Source organism: Dermacentor silvarum, chromosome 6 (genome assembly GCF_013339745.2).
Source record: "Dermacentor silvarum isolate Dsil-2018 chromosome 6, BIME_Dsil_1.4, whole genome shotgun sequence".
NCBI classification, from domain to species: domain Eukaryota; kingdom Metazoa; phylum Arthropoda; class Arachnida; order Ixodida; family Ixodidae; genus Dermacentor; species Dermacentor silvarum.
The window spans coordinates 131,575,468-131,594,681 of NC_051159.1; the positions used below are offsets into that span (position 1 = coordinate 131,575,468).

General features: G+C 51.6%; 1 protein-coding gene across 2 annotated transcripts in view; it reads right to left on the reverse strand.

Moving 5' to 3' along the window:
* LOC119456007 (semaphorin-5A) overlaps window positions 1–19,214 on the reverse strand; it is a 153,591-nt gene that overhangs the window by 82,133 nt on the left and 52,244 nt on the right. For both annotated transcript variants that reach the window (XM_037717592.2, XM_049669501.1), the window contains exon 2: window positions 6,579–6,701. The gene's annotated coding sequence lies outside the window, so the exon portion shown is untranslated. The remainder of the gene's footprint in view (window positions 1–6,578; window positions 6,702–19,214) is intronic.

A 19,214-nucleotide genomic window follows, 5' to 3' on the forward strand; every position in this document is an offset into this window, starting at 1 on the left:
CCCGTTAACCTCCCGTACAGAAGGGAGCACCATCACCACCGATCATCGGCCCAGAAGGCAGCGAAGGCACTTTGGTGCTTTTTGAAAATGACTGGCTTGTGGGAGTGCCTTTGAATGCATGGTGCTGTCCCTCCTCTATGTATATCTCTCTCCTATCTATTCCCCTTTTCCCTTTCCCCAAGCGTAGGGTAGCCAACCGGGCCATTTTGTGGTTAACATTCCTGCCTTCTCTCTTTTCTCTCTCCCTACTGAGTGACTTATTAAATCCTGACCTAGTTGGTGTTTACTAAGGTCATCTTGACCGCTAGAGATACGAATAACAAGAGACGAATACGACACCACACGTGTTGTCATTTATGTTCCCTACAGAGTGCAGTCGTCTGCAGCGGTAGAAATATACTTTAACCTCCCTACTTTCCTTTCTTCATATTCTCTCTCTATTTATCTTAGTCGGCGCTCGCTCCGGCTGAGAGGCAACCTGATGTGGTAACGAGTTGTTTTTCTTTTTTTTTTTTTTTCATCTGTGGGTAGTTATGAAGAAGCGACCAGGCCTTCATTAAAAAAAAAGTAAAAAAAAAAAAAAAGAAACGAAAGAAGCCTCACGACTCAGCACCGAGTTCCCCGCCAGCGGCGGCAATCGTTCTCAAGCCGCGCGGTGAGAGCGAGAAGTGCAGGAGGAGACACCGCGTCCCTCGATTGATGAATATATAGACTGAAGAAGAGCAACAACAAAAAATGCAAATCCATGCAATGTTCTTCGTCACCGTCTTCTGTCATCCTCCACATGCCGTTTCTGTTTTCCCACTCCCTCGTCGCGCACGGTTTGTCTCTGTGTTAATTATCGCGAGATCGACAGTCAAACACATTTTCACCTACGCTCGTTTCCCGTCGTCGGCCGCGTCTCGCGTGAGACTGCGTACTCAATCACGTAAGTTGGCCACTTTTAGGGTGTTTTGTTTTTAATCGTGCGTTTGCTTTCAATCGTGCGGCTTGACACGCATTACCCGCTTGCATATATATACGGCGATCAATCGATATGTCTCTCGGAGGGCCACTGTACATCTACGACGCGCAGAGTAAACAATAATCGCGCCGTGCTTCCGAAGACACAGGAAAAGAAAGAAACAAAAAACACGAAAAAAACAAACAACAAACTTTGAGCGCTGTGGAAGAGGAGGACGATTTCACAGCGGCAGCAGGAGGAGAAGCGACGATGCACAGCCTTTTCTTTCTTTCTTTCTTTCTTTCTTTCTTTCTTTCTTTCTTTCTTTCTTTCTTTCTTTCTTTCTTTCTTTCTTTCTTTCTGTAATCGAGCGTCACCAGCCGCTCCTTTTTCTTTTGGACACGCTTGAGGGGCGTCAATATATCGGGTTCGTTGATCCGCTTGTCCCGTCGCGCTTCACATGACGCGCAGGTCGTAGCAACGCGCGCAGCGACGAAGGAGCGCAGAAGTCTCTCCTCTTCTGTCGCGGCATCGTTGGCTCCGTGTATATACTTCGAGAGCTTTCAACGCCTCGCAACACTACAACGAAACGTAGCCTGCCTACGGCCGTGCTGCCTATGGGGGACGCTTTCCTCTAGCTCCAGCTAGGGAGCCTGCATGCAAGCGCTGTTTTAGGGTGGTGACAACACCAAAATTTTGACCGCTATTTACCGCCAAATTTGGTGGGCAGCCATTTTGGTCCCCAGTCTTTCTGCCTTTTTTTTTTTTTTTTTTTTGCCACGCTCTGATGTACTCATGTTGGCACGCGATCTATTAAATTTCTTTAATTTAGTTTTCCGCCAGTGCGCACAAGAAACCTGCATACATCTTTAATATACTAGTTGCCTTTTCTTTTTATTTGAACACATCAAACTTACTTTTCTATTGCATGTCGTGCGACACATATAAAGCAACAAGTTATAAGGCACGATGACGTACGTGCTCGTGGTAGCATTATCTCACGCCAAGAATGTGAACTGTATTAAGCATTGTCGTTGACTTCCTGTTGTACATAATGTATAAAGGGTGTTTTTCGAAGTGTGGTGTAATAAAGACTGTCCTTACTAGTCTGTTTAACTAAAAGGTAGACGTGCCGTGTACGGCGCTCAGACGCGCCATTCATCTCGGGTTGCTGAGGCCAAAGTTTATTAAAAGAAGTAAATTAATTTCACGTCACCAAGGGTTGCGGGAAATGTAGTCTGTCAGCTGGTCTTTCGCCATTTTGTGCCCCAGATTTAACCCGCCAATTTAGCTGGCGGCGGCAAGTGCCCTTACAGATCGAGGCTGCATGTAGGCTCCCTAGCTCCAGCTTCATTTTTTCTCACATATATAAAATACGTGCACCTTCGTTACCCGCACAACGGCTGAGTGGCCGTGGCGTTTTGCTATAATAAGCGCGAGGTCGTGGTTTCGACCTCCACTACGGGGGCGCCATTTGGTCTAGGGCTGAATGCAGTATCTCTTGTAAATAGTTGCATTTTCATGCACGTTAAATAACAACGTACCGTTTGTCGTCGAGAGAGCGACTAAGTGAATTCGTACTTCATGCATATGGCCGTGCCAACCAACGTTTATAAAAGTATCTATAAACGTTGGTGCCAACAGCTGGCATTTCCTCCTCTGCGCACGTTCTGACCCGCGCTGCTTTCAGTGCGTCCGAGCCAAGCGCGTTTCAGTCGAAACTCGTTTTCGACGGCAGGACACACAGGCGCGGTTGCTCGCTTGACTGGAGGTAAGCGAGAAGTTCATACTATGAAAGCACTTCCTCCTGAACTATACGCAGATGCCGCCGTCACCTCGTGTCAGGGAGCTCCGCGGTCCGGTCGGAGGAGCCCCTCGAGATTATGGGGCAGGAGACACATGCGCGCTCGCGTCTTGTCTAGCGAGCTGCGTTGAAGCAGCGGTCCTTGGAGCAACGTCTGAGGAGTTGGGGGCTGACAGCGGTGCAGCAGAGCGCGCATATGCATACACACTCAACTGTGTCGGGCAGCTCTCGAGCGAGCAGTAGTTGGAGATACAGGTAGATCCTCCTAACCGACCGATAACGCTGGGGTCAGCGCAGGTCGCCCGTATGAGAAGGGTCTCACAGGTTCGCGACAGTTTGCGACGTACTTTGTACAAGCGTGCGCCTGTAGCTGTTACGTCGTCGGCGTCAATCACGATGTAGTCTGGCATTCGCAGCAGAATGTGGCGCGTATAAGTGAGTCTGGTGTAATCATGATGTGTATAGGCGAACTGTCGTGCCAACTTACTTCTTTTTTTTTAAGCATGAGACGAGAGAGAGCAGGATGATGCGAAGAATGGCAAAGCTCTCAGCCTAAGGAAGTTTAAACTGGTTTAGCTTCCCTGCGTGATGTATCAGGAGCGCATAAAGGACTACACGAGACGAAGGAAATGTGATGGAAAGAAGGCACGTGGGGGCGTGGACAGGTGCACAGGAAAGTGCGCGCAATGCCTTGAGACATTTCTTTCGGACGCATGAGCGTTTGACATATATAAGCACTTTCTTTGATAAACAGTGCTCGAGCCGGGGATTTTAGGTTGCATTTGGGTGTGTGCTATCAAACGACGTACGTAGTTATGTGACAGCGCAATGGAAGTATAATGTGTGTAGTCTCTGCAGAGCATATAGTGTTTATGAGTTCGTGTTGCTCACTCCCATTGGGTGCAGTGTACGTAGACTGTGTATATAATGTGTATACATTGAACAAAGTGTGTATTCACTTTACCGCCATCAAATGTGTCTTGGTAGCTGCATTACATGTTTTTCTATAGACCCAATTTCATTCGTCATGAATAGTCGCGTTGCTCTGACAGCGCAAGTAGCCGGCTCCTTTTGAAGGAACACAGCTCTCTGTTTTTTATAAATATACCTCTCCGTCGGCCAGAGCGGTTATCTGCAGATTTACCAGCACCTGTGTCTCTGAGCTGTCTCTCACAGCGTACACGTATAGGTAGATCATTACAAGGCCATATAACATTAGGCCGTGGCTCGAAACATATAATACTTGACCACACGCTGATTTGCCATCCAGGGTCGAACCGCATCGACTCTCGTCTTGCCCCTACTGAGGTTCAGTGACTGAACCATCGGCTAAGCGCGCCACCTGGAGAAACAGACACCCGGTGGCGTTTCAACAAGACAGCCGGCAGCGTATATTTCGCACGAGGCGGGGCACGCACGCACGCGTCCAAGGCTTCGATCTCACGCGAGAGAAGCGCGTGGGACGAACGTCGAGCCCGGAGAGCTAGAGCGGTCGACTCGAGGCGCAACTCGGTCGGCACCCGTCGGACAGATCGGGTCCGCGATAGGCAGATTTGCGCGTTCGATTGCGCTCCAAGAAAGCAGGCCGCGGCCGCTGTGACGACGGCGATGGCCTGCGCCGTTGCTGCCGCACGCATGCACCGGCGCGCCGGTACGGCGCCACCACCACCACCGCAGTCCCCTCCCCTCTCCCTTCCTCCTTTCTTCCACACACACACACAGCTCACGGACTCGGGGCAGTGTATATCGCACTAATTCGTTCTCACTGCGCGAGCGCCGTTGCGTAATGAAGACATTTGTTCGCCCTTTGGCCGCCCTTTCTCACGCCTGTGGTCGGCGCTTAATGAGCTAGGATAGATTGCGGCAAGGAGGGGAGGGGCACTCCTTTCGCTATTTGGCAACCGAGCGCCAAGAGAAAAAGAGCGCAAAGCTGTCGGCCGTGCGCATGCAGTGCACGGACACATCCATAAAAACGACGAGCAGCACGTATAGTAGTGAAGCTATGCGAGATGGATTGTTTAGTAAATGCAGCCGTGCGGATATGTCGAGGCTCGCGCGGATGCATGTTACATAGATGGTATGCTAACGCCCAGGTGGGCACGTGGGCACGCAACTCTCCGTTACGTAGAGCAAGTTATGTAGAGCAAGGACACATCACGTCGCTGATGCAAGTTTGTGGGATAAAATCAATCTACGCATATGGAAAGCGTGTAAGTGTACTAACAAGACTAGTGTTTCATGACGGCTAGTTGAGCTGAATGAATGAATGAATGAATGAATGAATGAATGAATGAATGAATGAATGAATGAATGAATGAATGAATGAATGAATGAATGAAGTCAGTGGGTAAGGTGAGTGAGTGAGGCCTTGGTCGTACCGGCAGTGCTTGAGGAAATGCCGGCACGGGCTTCGCATGTGGAAAGGGCGCAAGTCGACAAGCAGGAATATAGTGTTTCAAGGCGACTACATTGAATGAATGAATGAAGTCAGTGGTTGAGGTGAACGAGAGAGGGAATGCTGGACGAGCTGTGAGGAACTTGCCACGCAGTTGCCAGCACCAGCTTCGCTAACTTGCACTGCCCCTTCAAACACAGCTTTTAGATGCAGCCAAAACATGGTGCCCCAGAGCCGCGGCCTTAAAGACAAAACGATTGCTCCAGGTCGGAGATTCTATTCTCCACACGGTTGAATTCCGCCATATTACGAAATTCGCAATATACGTTGACAGCTCTGGTTGGCTGACTGGGCGCTTATTGGCTGAAAATTTAAATATGGCGCAATTTGACAGTTTTCTCCATAATGGCATCCCGGACGCACAAAACACGCATCTGTTTTACAGGGAGCGAGGCAAGATCCAAAGCCGCAAGGAGACCTTTGTTTCGTTTCCATGCAGCTGTCAGGAATTTAGTCGTTTCTCAGCGTGAGGCAACGGCGCGCGCGCAGAATTGGAGACCAATAACACGGTTGCCTCGCGCGCAACAGAATGGCAAAGAGACGACACCCAGTTTCTCACGGAAAAAATGCGGGATTCGTTTTCGGACGTTACGTCATTGTGCGCAACACAACAAAACTAAAGAGGTTTCCGCGACAGGGAGGAGTTGCCTATGTACGGTCCGTGCGATTTGGATAAGGAGCCTCCGGGGCAGCTTACGGGGCTACGTGCATATATTGAAGTGTCGAAGATTCAAACTACCTTTCACATCCACGTATACATTCGTAAGGTATACGGCAGTATATAACTGAAAGCTGCTGTGCTACTCTACGCGTATAGGTTCCCCCTATTGGCTGTAACTGACTTAGAGTCGACTCTAGCCCTTGTTGTTCAGAGGAGATAAAAATCACTTCCCCCATTAAAGCCTATATACGCCAACGGTGTATAGGTGGGAAGGCAATGTAGGGCCCTAGTTTGGATAGACCAGAAAGTACCCCCTCCCTCCAACGCAAACACACACACTCCCCCTTTCCTATGTCTTGGTTGGTGAATCCTGATTGAAATGAACACTAAAGCAACATTCCTAACACTGGAGGCATCAGAATATCAGGGAGAGAAACATTTTATTATTGTTCAAGAAGGGGGTGGGGAAGAGTGGGGGGGGGGGGGGGGGCTAGTCTTGGGCTATCGACGCAACAACCTGTGCGAAGCTTCTGAAGCAAGCAGGTAATCGTACGGTAGCGCGGGTTCATCCTTCTGTCCGTAGCAAATCCAGATCTTATCGCTCTCCCGAATGGCTTGCTATAACCTCCGGGTAGTTCTTCCATTTTACATACGAGGTACGCTAGATAAGCGCTCGCAAGACTTCGTGCAAAATGGTAACGAAGGGCTAACTCACCGTGCGGTTACTCCGTGCCGAATTGTTCCGATCCGTGTTGTCGACGCTGTTTCGACCAGCACTGCTTTGACGACCCTAGTAAGGTCGCCTATAATAGACGACGAATACTGAAGTCGCAGCTCCCTGCAAAGGAGAAAAAAGAAGAAAAGACGCGCAGGTGTAAATTTCTACGAGCATAAAAATACGAAGCACACACCTACATATACGCACACATCGATAGGCACGCAACCCAGATTATATATAGTCGTGGTTTCAAGACTGAGATATAGAAACAGGGACACCCACGTTGTTTCGAGTCGCGTGCCGTTGTCACACAGGTCAAGTCCCGTAACGACATGCGCGCTCGATTGCGTATGCACGTAGTGTATCACATGTCTCAGGTAGCCGCTGCACGCGAGACGATAACGGCCACCTTTCACGGCGGCAAATTAAGAAACTGTGGAAGAGAAAACGATATCTTCCTCCGGTCCGATCAGCTATAATACGGATATGTGCTCGGATATGCACGCCCTCAGTAATGGAGGGGATTAAGGCACGCGACAGCAAGTATAAGTCTGCCCGCTTGTGATACTGGCGCACTGCACGGACGCTTCGCGGAGGTTGCCGCAGCTGCGGAAAGAAATGGCGGTTTCCGTATTCGCGGTATAGGCAGCAGCCTACCGCGAATACGCTCGGCCTCTACACTGCACAAGCGTCGCGCGTGCGCTTGCGGCCTTTATGTAAATCTCCGTAGCGTGCCCAGACGCACTATATGCCGGTATGCACCGCGTCGCGAAGAAGAGAAGGACGCAACCGGTGGTTGCCGAACGAAGGAAGAACCAAGAGAAGCGAGACTGCAGGATCCCGCAGCCGGAAGGTTCTAACGAGCCTCGGGGCGGTGCCATTTTTTTTGTCTTTGCGGCCGAGCCGTCGGCGTAAGGGTAGCAGCCCCTTCGAGGCATAGGCGGACGAAGAGCCCGTCCGCCGCATACCAATGACGTCGTGGTGTGAAAGGCCGCTTTGGCCCAGGATGGATGGACGGCTGGGGCGACCGCGCGAGCACTCGCCGTCGTGACTATCCTAAGTGCATAAGTGCGTCTGATCGGCGCAGCCGTCGTCGCTTCGTGGCCTCGCGCCTTGGGCTTCTTCGCCGTCAGAGGCGGCGACATGGCGAGCTAACTGCAGTAGTACGTGAAGGTTAGCGGGGCGCGAGCTCCGGTCACGGTCAACGGAGCAGCTAGCGCTCGCTCCGCGTAAATGCGGCCCGCTTCGTTCTCTCGGCCAAGGGCGGCCAGTGACGGCGCGTCGTTGCCCTCTTAGGTCATGACGTCGTCGTGTACTTTGCCGAAGGAAAGTTTGTGAGAGTGAGCGACTCCGGTATGCGAGTCTAACTTGTGCAAGATTATCAAGCTTTGCACGCGATGGCGATCGTAGTAGTGCTTCAAAAGTACGGCGAACGGTATTACACACTGGCAAACGGAGATATATACTTGAAACGGGAAACTACAAGGTCTAAAAAAATTTGTGAACTAGTATTCGCCTTGACAGAGACAAGTATTCGAAACGCTGGCGTAGGACTGAGACATCCCTCTCTATTGTTTCAGGTGTTGAAAGACTATACCGTCTATGTAGTCTTTGCTCGACGTTTGTTATGGATCGTAGCCATGGCGCTACAACTCCGAGAACAATACCGGGAAGGGCACATGGGTACGGAATGAGTTTGACGTGTCCTCACGTCCCAATGTCGAACCGCGGCGTCCTCGAACACGAGCGCACCACGAAGGTGCTACGGCGCAAAGCTGACGCCATCGTGAGACTGTGCGCGGAGCGCGGCGACCGGGAGCGGAACATTCGATCTCGCCACGCGAAACCTCGCCGCATGACGCGACAGCGTTCCGTCGTTGTCGTCGTCATCGTCAATTCCGTCACGCGACGCGAAGGGAGGCTCGCCTTCTCAGAGAAGTACCGCGGCACGGTCACCGGATGTCCCAACCGTCGCGCCATATACGCTCAGCTGTCATCCTGCTTTTGCCGCAGGATCCGCGAGACGGCGACACGCAGTCTGCCGATGCCGCGAGCTATCGCCCCCTCCCTCCCGGGAGCTGTGTCTTCTTACGCGAGAACAAAGGCTCAAGAGGCGGATGCGGGCGTGATTGCCGAGACAAGGTCGATGAGAACACGACGTGCACGCCCTGCCCTATACGCAACCGAAAGCGCGTGGTTACGTGGGCCTCCGAATACCATGCGTGAAACGGCAGTCCGTGGTTAAGATAACGGACGGACACCATATATGTTAACCACTTGCCAATGAAATACGGTAAGCATGGAATCGGGAGAAGGCGGGGCACGGCTGCATTCACGAACACGTACGCCGCGGACGTCCCGGTTGTGTCGTGCACGCAGTTCGTGCCTTGCAGCGCCTGTTGTACTCGCACACTATTCGCGAAGTCGAGCCAAACGCGAAGGAAGGCCTTCGCATTTAATGCGGGCTCAGGTATAACGCGCCCGACACAGGACACAACGGCGACATGCGCATTAGGTGCGTGTGTGTGTCGCTCTTGTGCGTGTGTGTTACACCTTTGCACTATTGCACTATACACTATTGCGGGCATTGCGGGCATTTATGAGCATTTATAAGTAAGAGAAAAACAGACATTAATTCTCGCGCTGTTTGTTTTCCGGCGAAGAACCAGCAAGTTTTGTATAGATATAAAATGAGACTAAGCAGAGGGTATTACTTTATCGGAAACCGTTCTCTTACCTGGGGCAGTTGTATACCGTGCCGCTTACTATTACCGCCCCGGACACATGGAAGCGTTTTCGGGTATACTATACATGCCCAATCCGGGCGTATACCATATAGTCAACATGTTCTGCTAATAATGGTGCCGAAACATGGAGTATAACGGCTAAACCTGAAAGGAAGCTAAGGATCACGCGTGACAGATATTGGGGAAAATGCAATGCGTAATGTTGAGATCAGTGTGAGTTAGGAAATGCAAGTATAGCTTATATTATAGTTGAGATTAAGAGAAAGAAATATATTTGAAAAGTCATGTAATGCGTAGTGTAGATAATTTATTTAATATAGTTTTTAGAGTTTATTAGAATGTTTATTAGAGCAACAATGGCTACCAAGTGATGAAAAATGTGTTCAATGACGCCAGATGATTATTTTAAACAGAGTGATGATATTTCGAAATTGACAGGCGTATAGGATAGAGTTTGCTAACTCGGGACAGTGGTTAACCGGAAGTCGCTGGTAGAGGCCTTCGTTTAGAGTGGACGTAAATACTACGATTATGATGATGAGTATGATTACGACGATGATGATGACGACGATGGCGACGACGACGACGACGACCTCATCCACGCTGCCCCTACTAGATGCATGCGTGGTGCGGATCGGCCGGCACGCGCCAAGGTGTCCGGGGGCCAGTAGCGATAAGCGGTGAAGCAAGGTCCGATACGACACGTCTTCCTTTTCCTGTCAGACCGTAACAAAACCTAACTCGGTCCGCCCGAGCAGTTTCCCGTTTTCTGACCAGCGTATCTAACGGATGCATCAGCGCGTGCTCGGGTGAAAGTCGGGGGGACGTCTGCGCGGCAGAGCGACGTGTGTACATCAAGTGCGAGTCGCTTTCTTTTTCCCGTTGATCGCCGATAGCACGAACAAACGCCGTGTGGCGAGGGTGGTGGCCTGCTCCGCAGTTCCTTGGCGCGATGGACAGATCTACCGTACTGCACGGCCGGCAGAGCGACAAGGCATGAAGGAGTATAGAGAGACACGCCGGGTCGCCATGGTCGCCGTCGCTGGGAAGGACCGACCGCTCGTTGCGCGTTCCGTGGAAAAAGAAGAAGCTGCAGCTCTTTGACGGGGGATGCTGCCGAGGCCCTCGTCTGGGGAGAGGAAGCGCGAGTGCATTGGCCCCCTCGACGCCCCGACGCGTTCTCTGTGGGGAGAGGCCGGGAGGGGCTGCCGGCCATCTGGGCCCGGCGCTGGCGGCGGCGTGTTCGCTTCTCGAGTATAGCTGCCGCTCCTAGGCGCGAGTATAGATCATCCATCGTAGATGGGACTCTGCTGCATAGCCTCGCAAGAAGAGTTCCTTTGCGGACAAGGCAATGAACAGTCTGTCGATACTTGCATATGAACTGTTGCGAGCTTGCGACCAATGAAAGGACTCATTCCCATACAGACTGTATAAGCGAACGGTCATGAACCATGTGGCAATGCTGGATGCGCTGGTTCTTGTCAGACGATCGGAGCTAAGTCTGGATCGTCTGCCATATATGATCGTGCTCGCTCATTTCCTTGGTAGAAAGACTATACCGCTAAACGCTGACTGCTGATGACCGCGTTCCTGCCGCAGAATAAGGGTTTCTGTCTCTGTATGAGCGAGACAGCTACGACGACCCTGAGAGGAGACGTCCTCCCGTAAATTCGTAAGCAGCTATTCTCATTTCTATGTGGAAACTGCAGGCTCGTAGGATCGCGTATCGGCATTCCAGTAGGTCATTGCTGTATATGCCTTGTTTGTACCAGTTTACATCGACTACTGTCTACAGACAGTGTGGTTGACGATTCTTACGTGATTGATCGTGTGAAGCGCAGCGCCTCAAGACGGCGCCTTATACCATCTTTGACTCGTCGTTCCACAGCACTACGATATGGCCTACAAAGATCGCGTAAAGACACTTACTAACCTTAGCCAGCAGGCTAAGGCGGCTCGAGTATCAAGTGTGAAATGGCGCGTGATAGTCACCGTTAGATCCTGCTTACCCTCGGTGTACAGCTTGAATGCTGTCTTTAACGAATTCGCACCGCTGTCGAATCACTTAAGAGAGCGAGAGAGCGAGCGTGGTGCCGTTATAGTCTGTCATACGATGCTAGAACAACAAAGTGCCACGCACCTGTCTCGTTTCATCGCTATTCCACAGAGCAAATTCTCGTCGTTGCTCATTTCGTTTCGACCGTCAATCCCTCCGTCCTCAGCCACTATAGCTACGCTTACATGAACGCGATACAGTCGGATCGAGTCAACTTATCGAGTCTGCTTGTCGGGCCAAAAACCGGTCGTCGGGTTCGCCGTGGCGACTGCATGAGCGTCGTGGTAAACGAACAAGCGTCGTTACGAGTTTGGTCAACCCGCCTGCGAGAGGTGGTTTACCTCGCCCAAATTGCCTCCCCCCCTTTCCCCTCCGCCGTGCAGTGTCGAGCAATATATACGTTGGCAAATGTCACTGTTACACGAGAACTCATGGACGCGCTTTTTGTGGAATTTAGCTTGATTTCTCGCAGTTGCTTAACGCTGTCTCTCGTACGGCCAAGCTTACACGACTCTATGTAAAACTTCTCGCAGATCCCGTCGAATGCAGTGTGACAGTGACTGCACCAGGAGAGAAAGAATGAGAAGACCACTGCGTTGGATCCTCCGCTGAAAAGCCTAAGCAACTTGCGTTAAATCTCTTCCGAAGAATCTGCGTTTATTAATTGGTCGTTCAAAAATAGGAGACGCCATGCCATTGTTGCAATTGCACCCATCCGAATCGCCCATTATTCTATAAACGCGTACATGTTAACATCAGCCGTCAATCTGCATACCGTGTTTCGTGTCGCTGCATTTGATGAATGAAGGGGAGGGACCGAAAGCACCACATGGGCCACAACGTGGAAAGCTTTCAGTGGAGCTCTATATGCCCCGCCAGCGAATCGATAGAAGGTCCGGCGTTGCGTTGATGCTAGGTATACGGTGTCGGTCACCGTCGCATGAACTGAAGTAGACGCTTGTAGAACATCGTGACCTAGCGGAGCGCTGCCATATGGCGTTTCCTCGGGAACCGGAACTATATATCTGCAGCCGTTGCGTCTTTCGACGCCTCCGCAGGAAAAGCTGCTTTCCGACGGGTCCCACATCCGCACCGTCGACCTCTCGACTGGCCTTTCCTCCTATATATTTCATTAACGATCACTCACTCTCAATTTATCATGCCTACGTTCTTTCCAGCCGAATGGGAGAGGTACGCAGAGGCCTCGTGATGTAAATATGGAAGGGTGCGTTTTAGAACGCTCTCTGGTCAGAACGCTTACCGGTCACCGTTACCGCCCCGTCCAGCTGCCAGCGGCACGCACGCGAGCTATTATGTGCTGCGCTGATGGCACCTGACGTGGCGGTAAAGGTAATTGTGAGCTGAACCGCTAGGTCGAAACGTTGTGTTGAGTTTGTCATCTACTGCATGGTTAGAGAATGAGACCTGGATGAATAACCGCGATGAGTCGTTATCGGTAGCATGCGAAGAGCCAAGCAGCGATATTGTAACGAATGGTTCAAAGAATTTTGAGATAACGTTATTTAAAGATGGTTTCTGTCTTGCGACTATATAATGACTCGAGGCTATTGCACCGATATGACGAAGTGTCGGACCGAACAACTATACTCACGAGAATGTGAGGTGAATCTCAACTAAACTTAGTCCGATCTGCTTTGTTCACAGTATGACTGTATACTTCCTGTGCTTATGCGTCCGATTGCTCCTGTACTTTCATTTTTTAACAGCGGAGCCGTTTAAGCCGACCGTAGGTCCGTAACGCGTTAACAAAAAACCAATGTTTTTTTTTTTTTTTTGGAGGCATTGCAAAAAACTCGCCTAGCGAACACGTCATTGCGCGTTGCCTAGCAACCACCTCGCGGAGCGGCGTGTGCTTTGCCTCCTCTTCGTGCCGTGTACATGCATATTTTTCTAGAGGGTGATGGTACATGTGTTGGACGTGGGACGCTAAGGAGAGGGAAGGAGAGCATGCGCGCGGCGCGCGCTATGCTCGGGAGAGAGAAAGAGAAAATGAGAGCGAGAAAAAGAGAGAGATAGAGAGAGAAATAAATTGTAGCAGCACCAACGAGGCAACGACGCCGTCCGCGTTTCCCCGTTTCCCCGCGTTCCCGCCGAACGCGCGCGGTGTCCGTGACTGCAGCCGGCGCCTCTGGCGGCAGCTTGGCAGGTTTCGACCAGCCACGCCCCGACCAGTGTGGATGCGCAGCTTGGCCGTGACGTCACCGGGTAGATAAAGATCGAAGCCGCCGCGACGGCGGCAGAACTCTCGTTGACTCTGTGGCGAGTACATATAGCCTTGACATGGGACAACCAAAGAAGATCCGGACACCTGAAGAAGCCGCTCATCTTGCTGCGCGTCGCGCGGTCAAGCGAGAATCTGCGCGTCGGCGGCGAGCGGATTCGGAATACCGTGCCTAGCAGCATTTCCTAGCAAAACTTAGCCAAGCCTAGTAAAACCTGGAAGAAGCTAGGTCGATCACCAGCTCCGCTGTTTACTCCAGCCTTCGGACGAGAACCGGCGTATTCAGCATGGTATATGGCCGATATAGCTACTTCAGCCTTGCACCACTTGTGCAAGCTGCCCATTTTTTTTCTTTATTTTTCTTTTGAACAAACATGAGGTACTTATTGTGTCACTCTGCTTATATATTCAGTATAGTCAGTCTTGGACAATGCGAGGTGAGAGTTCCCGTCATCAAAACTGAAAATACATTTCCTTGGTGACCGACTCCTTATTGTAATTTTCCTCCTCGTAGTATATACTCATCATCGCTCAGCGGGTTTGCTTTTCGCCGAGTGGCGGCGGCGCTTCGAGAAACGTCCGCTCGTGTTTCACGCAACCGACCCGCGATTAGTTTTTCTTATTCCAGGGAACATCCGCTCTAATTCTTGGCGTTTTCGTCCCGAAGCAGTGGACAAGAAAAACAAAACGTTGGACTCCTCGCCGCGTGTCAAGAAAGAGGCCACGAACGTTATATAGCGCGCATCCCCGGCGCCGCCTCGTACCACGCGTTTGCCCTGAGCAGGGCGGCGGGGTCAGGACGCAAACCGCTGCACTGTCTCGTTCAGTTCTCCGCCCGCCCGCTTGCTTGCCTGCCCGCCAGTTTGTCCTGTTCGCCTACGCGGTTCGGCTGGCGCTGGCCTGCACGGGTTTCGACGCCTGCGAATGCTCTCAACCACAAACCGACGCCACTGACACCGACTGCGCGCCGGGCCGCGCTTCACAGCAGGCCCAACAGACCTCTTTCTCTCTCTCGCGCTGCTGGAAGTCTATATACTATATAGCCCGCTTCCCCGTTCGTGAACGGATACCCGTTGTCTTCGAAGCGGCGTGGATGAACGACTGTCTGGTCTCTGAGGTCTGACATGCGAGGGCGGGTTTCTTGCACACCGAGCCTAGCTAGCTCGTCGTCGGCCTCGCGATCGCGAAGGGGGTCGCGGTCGCCTAATTGCCCGTGTTATATATGCACGCCCCGCGCGGTGTTGCTTCCACTTACTGCGGTGATTGTCATCGTTAACTGTGCGCTTGAAGTCGATACTTGAGGGCTTCGAATTGCGAGTCAACGAGTATGTACACCCTGTGAACTGACTTTCAGGGCATATATCGCGCAACTGAGGTAATTTCAAATCACAGCATCACTAAGGTTTGTAAAACCGTAATGTCAGAGAAAGATAGATATATGAAGAAAACAGCAGATGTATCGGCGATAGCCTATAGTATCCTGTTTTCTGTCCAACAAAGAGAGAAAGGCATGAGGGATAAAAAATGAACCCTATACGTGAATAATACGAAGCTGCTTGATTGAATGTGGTAATTCAGGGACGCGGAAACTGTGGCCTTTAGATGATAAAGCCCAGGAGCGAAAAGAGACACTGCGCTTGCGCGCTGACTGTGAAAAAAAAAAAAAAAAAAAAAAAACACGTGTAGGGACGTCAATTGACCCCGTTACCCGCTTGGACACAGCTGACGCAACCAGCGAAACGAAGCCTTGAAAAGGTGGCTTCCTCTCACGGGCAAAACTCGCATCCGGAATACGGCTTGCTCGACAAAGCAGTTCCGGGAAGGTGGCCAAAAAAGACAGGCTCCCTCCCCGCACCCTTTGACAAAAAATTTAACAGAAAGAAATTAATATGAATGAAAAGAGTCTGGACGCAGCTGCGTTAAGACCCAGAACACCCCCCCCCCCCCCCCCCTAAAAAAAAAAAAGAAAAAAAAAATTCAACGCGGCCTACCTCCCCGCGTCCGCCGCAAGTCCGGCGAGACCGCGGAGACGCTCAGCATGATGCAGCAGCACGCGTCTGAGTGACCTCTCGCGCAACGAATACAGCGTCTCGCGCACTCGACAAAGGGTCGAGAGCGGGGGGCGAAAGAACAGCACGCGAAAGAAATAAAGAAATAGAAGCAACTCTTTCAAGCCTGCAACACCACGCTGTGCGATATTCACGGTCGTCGGTGCGAGGAGCCGGATGCATTGTCTAATTTGGGCGCCAAATGAATCTCGGGGGGCCCCGACGCATGCGCCGGGCACGCACGCACGAGTGCACAAACACACGCGCGCACAGTCGCGACGCCCTGGAATTCAATTTAGCCGGGGCTAGTTGAGTGTGTATTTGTCTGTCTTCCCACCCCCTTTCCCTCTGCAAAGCTGCTACGGGCTCATCCCACAGAGAGAGAGAGACAGAGAGAGAGAGCCATATATGTCCACGGCTTCGCGCGGTGTGCGCTTTTCATTCGCCGCTCGAGTTGTTTATGGTTCGTATAGGTCAGACGACTTCGCGCGGCGTTTCTTTTCTTTTCTTTTTTTTTTTTCGCGTTGTTCTCATATATAGTCTGCTAGAGTTCCCGGCTAAACTGTGTACACGCGCGCTCATTCGACCGGGAACTATTATACCACCTGTTGCGAGATGCCCTAGGATACAAACACTCGGCACCCCCTTCGCATAGCCTCCTCCCGTCCCGAACCTCCTCCTAGTTTATTGCTCAACTCCCTGTGTCTCTTCTTTCTACGCGGACGGAATGTTAATTGCCCGTGGTTTTTTGCCTGAGTTCGTATGAGGGCCGCCGGGCTATGCTTTAAGCTGTCTTGTCGTTCTCTTTCTTTCGCATAATAACCGGCGCTTTATTAAGCAAGCAGGCCAAGGCCAATGTGCATGACCGAACTTGACAGCAGGGGTCATGGGAACACGAAAGAGAACGATATCCCTAGACTTATAGGGCCAGTCTTTACTGATATTAATAATCTTCGCAGGAATGCCCACGTGGTTTAGCCGCGTATGGGCAGCTGGTTCTAGTTACAAATTAACTAGAGGGGTATAGACAGCTGTCGTAACCCGTTACGAATTGCCTCACTAAGACCCACCGCATGTGTGTACACACCGGGCCAAACCAACCGCGGCGTTCGTTGAACGCTTGAAAATTGAAATTCGTTACAGCGGGATGCTGTGAGTGACGGAGACCGTATGAGGACAAGCCTCTGCAACCGAGGAGCTTTAGAAACAGCGCCCTCGAGCGGCTTTTGCGTACCCCAAAACACAAATTCCTTTGCATACGCCTTCTGCGTTCTTTTGTACTCTCTTTGTGTTCCCTTGTACGTCCCGCCAATAAGGTGCCCTATTTCTAATACTGTGGCGCTGACGCGCGTCAGAAGGTGCTTTGCGTTCGCATTTGTGTTTGTCTGGTCGCGACGATATCAACGCTGACCGGCCATTCGATTACTACTGGTTCACTGCAGCGGTACCGTTCTGCTGATTGCACATGGCGCAGCGGTTCTCACAGATTATGAGCGAGTGTCTCATGGTCTGTATGTATTCATAGTTGGCGTGTGTACCATTTACTGTACCAGCATAAGTTCGAACGAGAGCAAGTCGAAAGGAACTATATTATAGACTGCGTTGTTGCGTTTCCAGCCTCGCCTGCATTGGTAACAGCTAGTGGCCTAGTTCAGGCTCTCAAATGTGTATTTGTGCCCACATCATGGCTAAAGACTGGCTACGGGACGATTGATTGCATATAGTACACTATCTTGTGATTACAAGAGACAGGTGTTCCGACAGTGTTTTTTTAGTGAAGAGAGTTACGCATCGTGCGTACAGAGCTGGCGGAAAACGCGTGATACTCATATGAAGCTTAGATATCGAGCCGCATCTGCGCGCGTAAGTGTAGTCGTTGTCCATGAGATAAGCCATTAGTGAGTGAGATTCGCCTTCCACGGGACTGCCGCCGGTGCCTTGCGGAGTCATAGGTGGGAATAGACAGTTTTAGTTTCACGCACGTAGAGGCTTTGCGTACGTAGAGCCTCTACGTGTAAGCAGTGCGCATGCGCAGAACGTAGCGGCCGCGCGCTGGTCTCACGGACGTACGTGAGATTCGATTCTTTGCGTGCGTTTCTTGCGCACGTAGACAGCTTCACGTGGGCGTTTCGCGAGATCACGAACAAGCGACAGCGTGCCGAGCGCGCGCAGACGGCTTGCATCGAAATACGGCGACAAGATGACTGGTCATCTTTTTCATTCCAAGACAACGATGAGAGCAGGTAACGCTTGTACAACACACTTCCAGGCATTGCGGAGACCATCGCCGGCACGCATCAATGCACATCACCGGCTTGGCTGAAATACTCATATTGAATTGAATTGGCTACCGCAGTGTTCTTATTTCCCGATAGATGGAGCTGCGTGGTTCCTCCTGGCGCGCGTCGCGTACGTGTAGCTAAAAGCGTTTCAGATTGCGTGCACGTAAGGTACGCAGACTTTTCACGTTTGCGTACGTGAAGTCCCTACGTACGTGTAACTAAAACTGTCTAATTAGTCGACGCACGTCACGCAGGTTGCATCGCTTATCGATTTGTCCATTTTGCCGCCGATTTGAGGACGCGTCCCGTATAGCGGTCAGTCGGATGAACGCGAGCATCTGCTGCGCATTTCGAAGCCTGACCCCTTTCGAGACGCGGCTTAAAGCACAGGTGCCGTGACAACGTTCAAGCGAGGAGGCGCGCATACTACAAAGGCCGCATTAATCTGCAGCCTCATGCCCACAACACACACCGAGGCGCGCCATCGCCCACTGCAAGCAGTGTCCCGCTGAGCAGTCTGCTCGCGGTTGCCTACAAAACGGGGTTAGGTTAGGTCGCTTCGCCCGCATGTTCTATAACGCCTGGGAATCAACGAGCGTCTCTCCGCTTCTGTCCCAAAGTCGAACACTTAAGCCGCAACTAATCCAAACCACGCGTTGCAGCAAAAAAGGGCGTTATATGGCGCGCGCGAAATTCATGGTCCCACGTCGCCCCTGTCCCAATTCACCGTGGTCGAGTCAACGCGGCCGCTCGCTATGTGCTGCTCATCGCCCCATTGTTTTCTTGTCTCTGTTTTCCACCCCACTATCTGGTTTCGCTTATACCAGAGCGGGTGGGGGGTGGGGGCACTCTTCTCGCTGTCGGGACGTCCCGGTCAGAGCTCGCAGTGGGTCCCATCGCTGCTGCCGCCGCCGCTGTGAACCCGTTTGCGGTCGCCGCCCGCGTGACGGGCTCGTTCCCATGGCTCTCGTGCGAACAACGGGGGCGTATATACGCTTATAGGTACGCGTGCGCTTCTTTCGACGTCCCTTCTATATAGTGTAACCGACGCCCGCCGCCTTTTTTTTTTTTTTTTTTTTGCGGGGCGGCTGAGTGCCCGCTCGCTGCTGGCGTCCTAGCTATCGCTCTAAATTGCGCCGCTCGGCCGACACTGGCCGCTAATTAATGAGTCACCTTGGCGAGGAAAACGGGCTCGCCCGCCCGGCGGTCTGCGTGCAGCTGACCGGTCATCGCGCTCTTCATCATATTTTTTTATTTT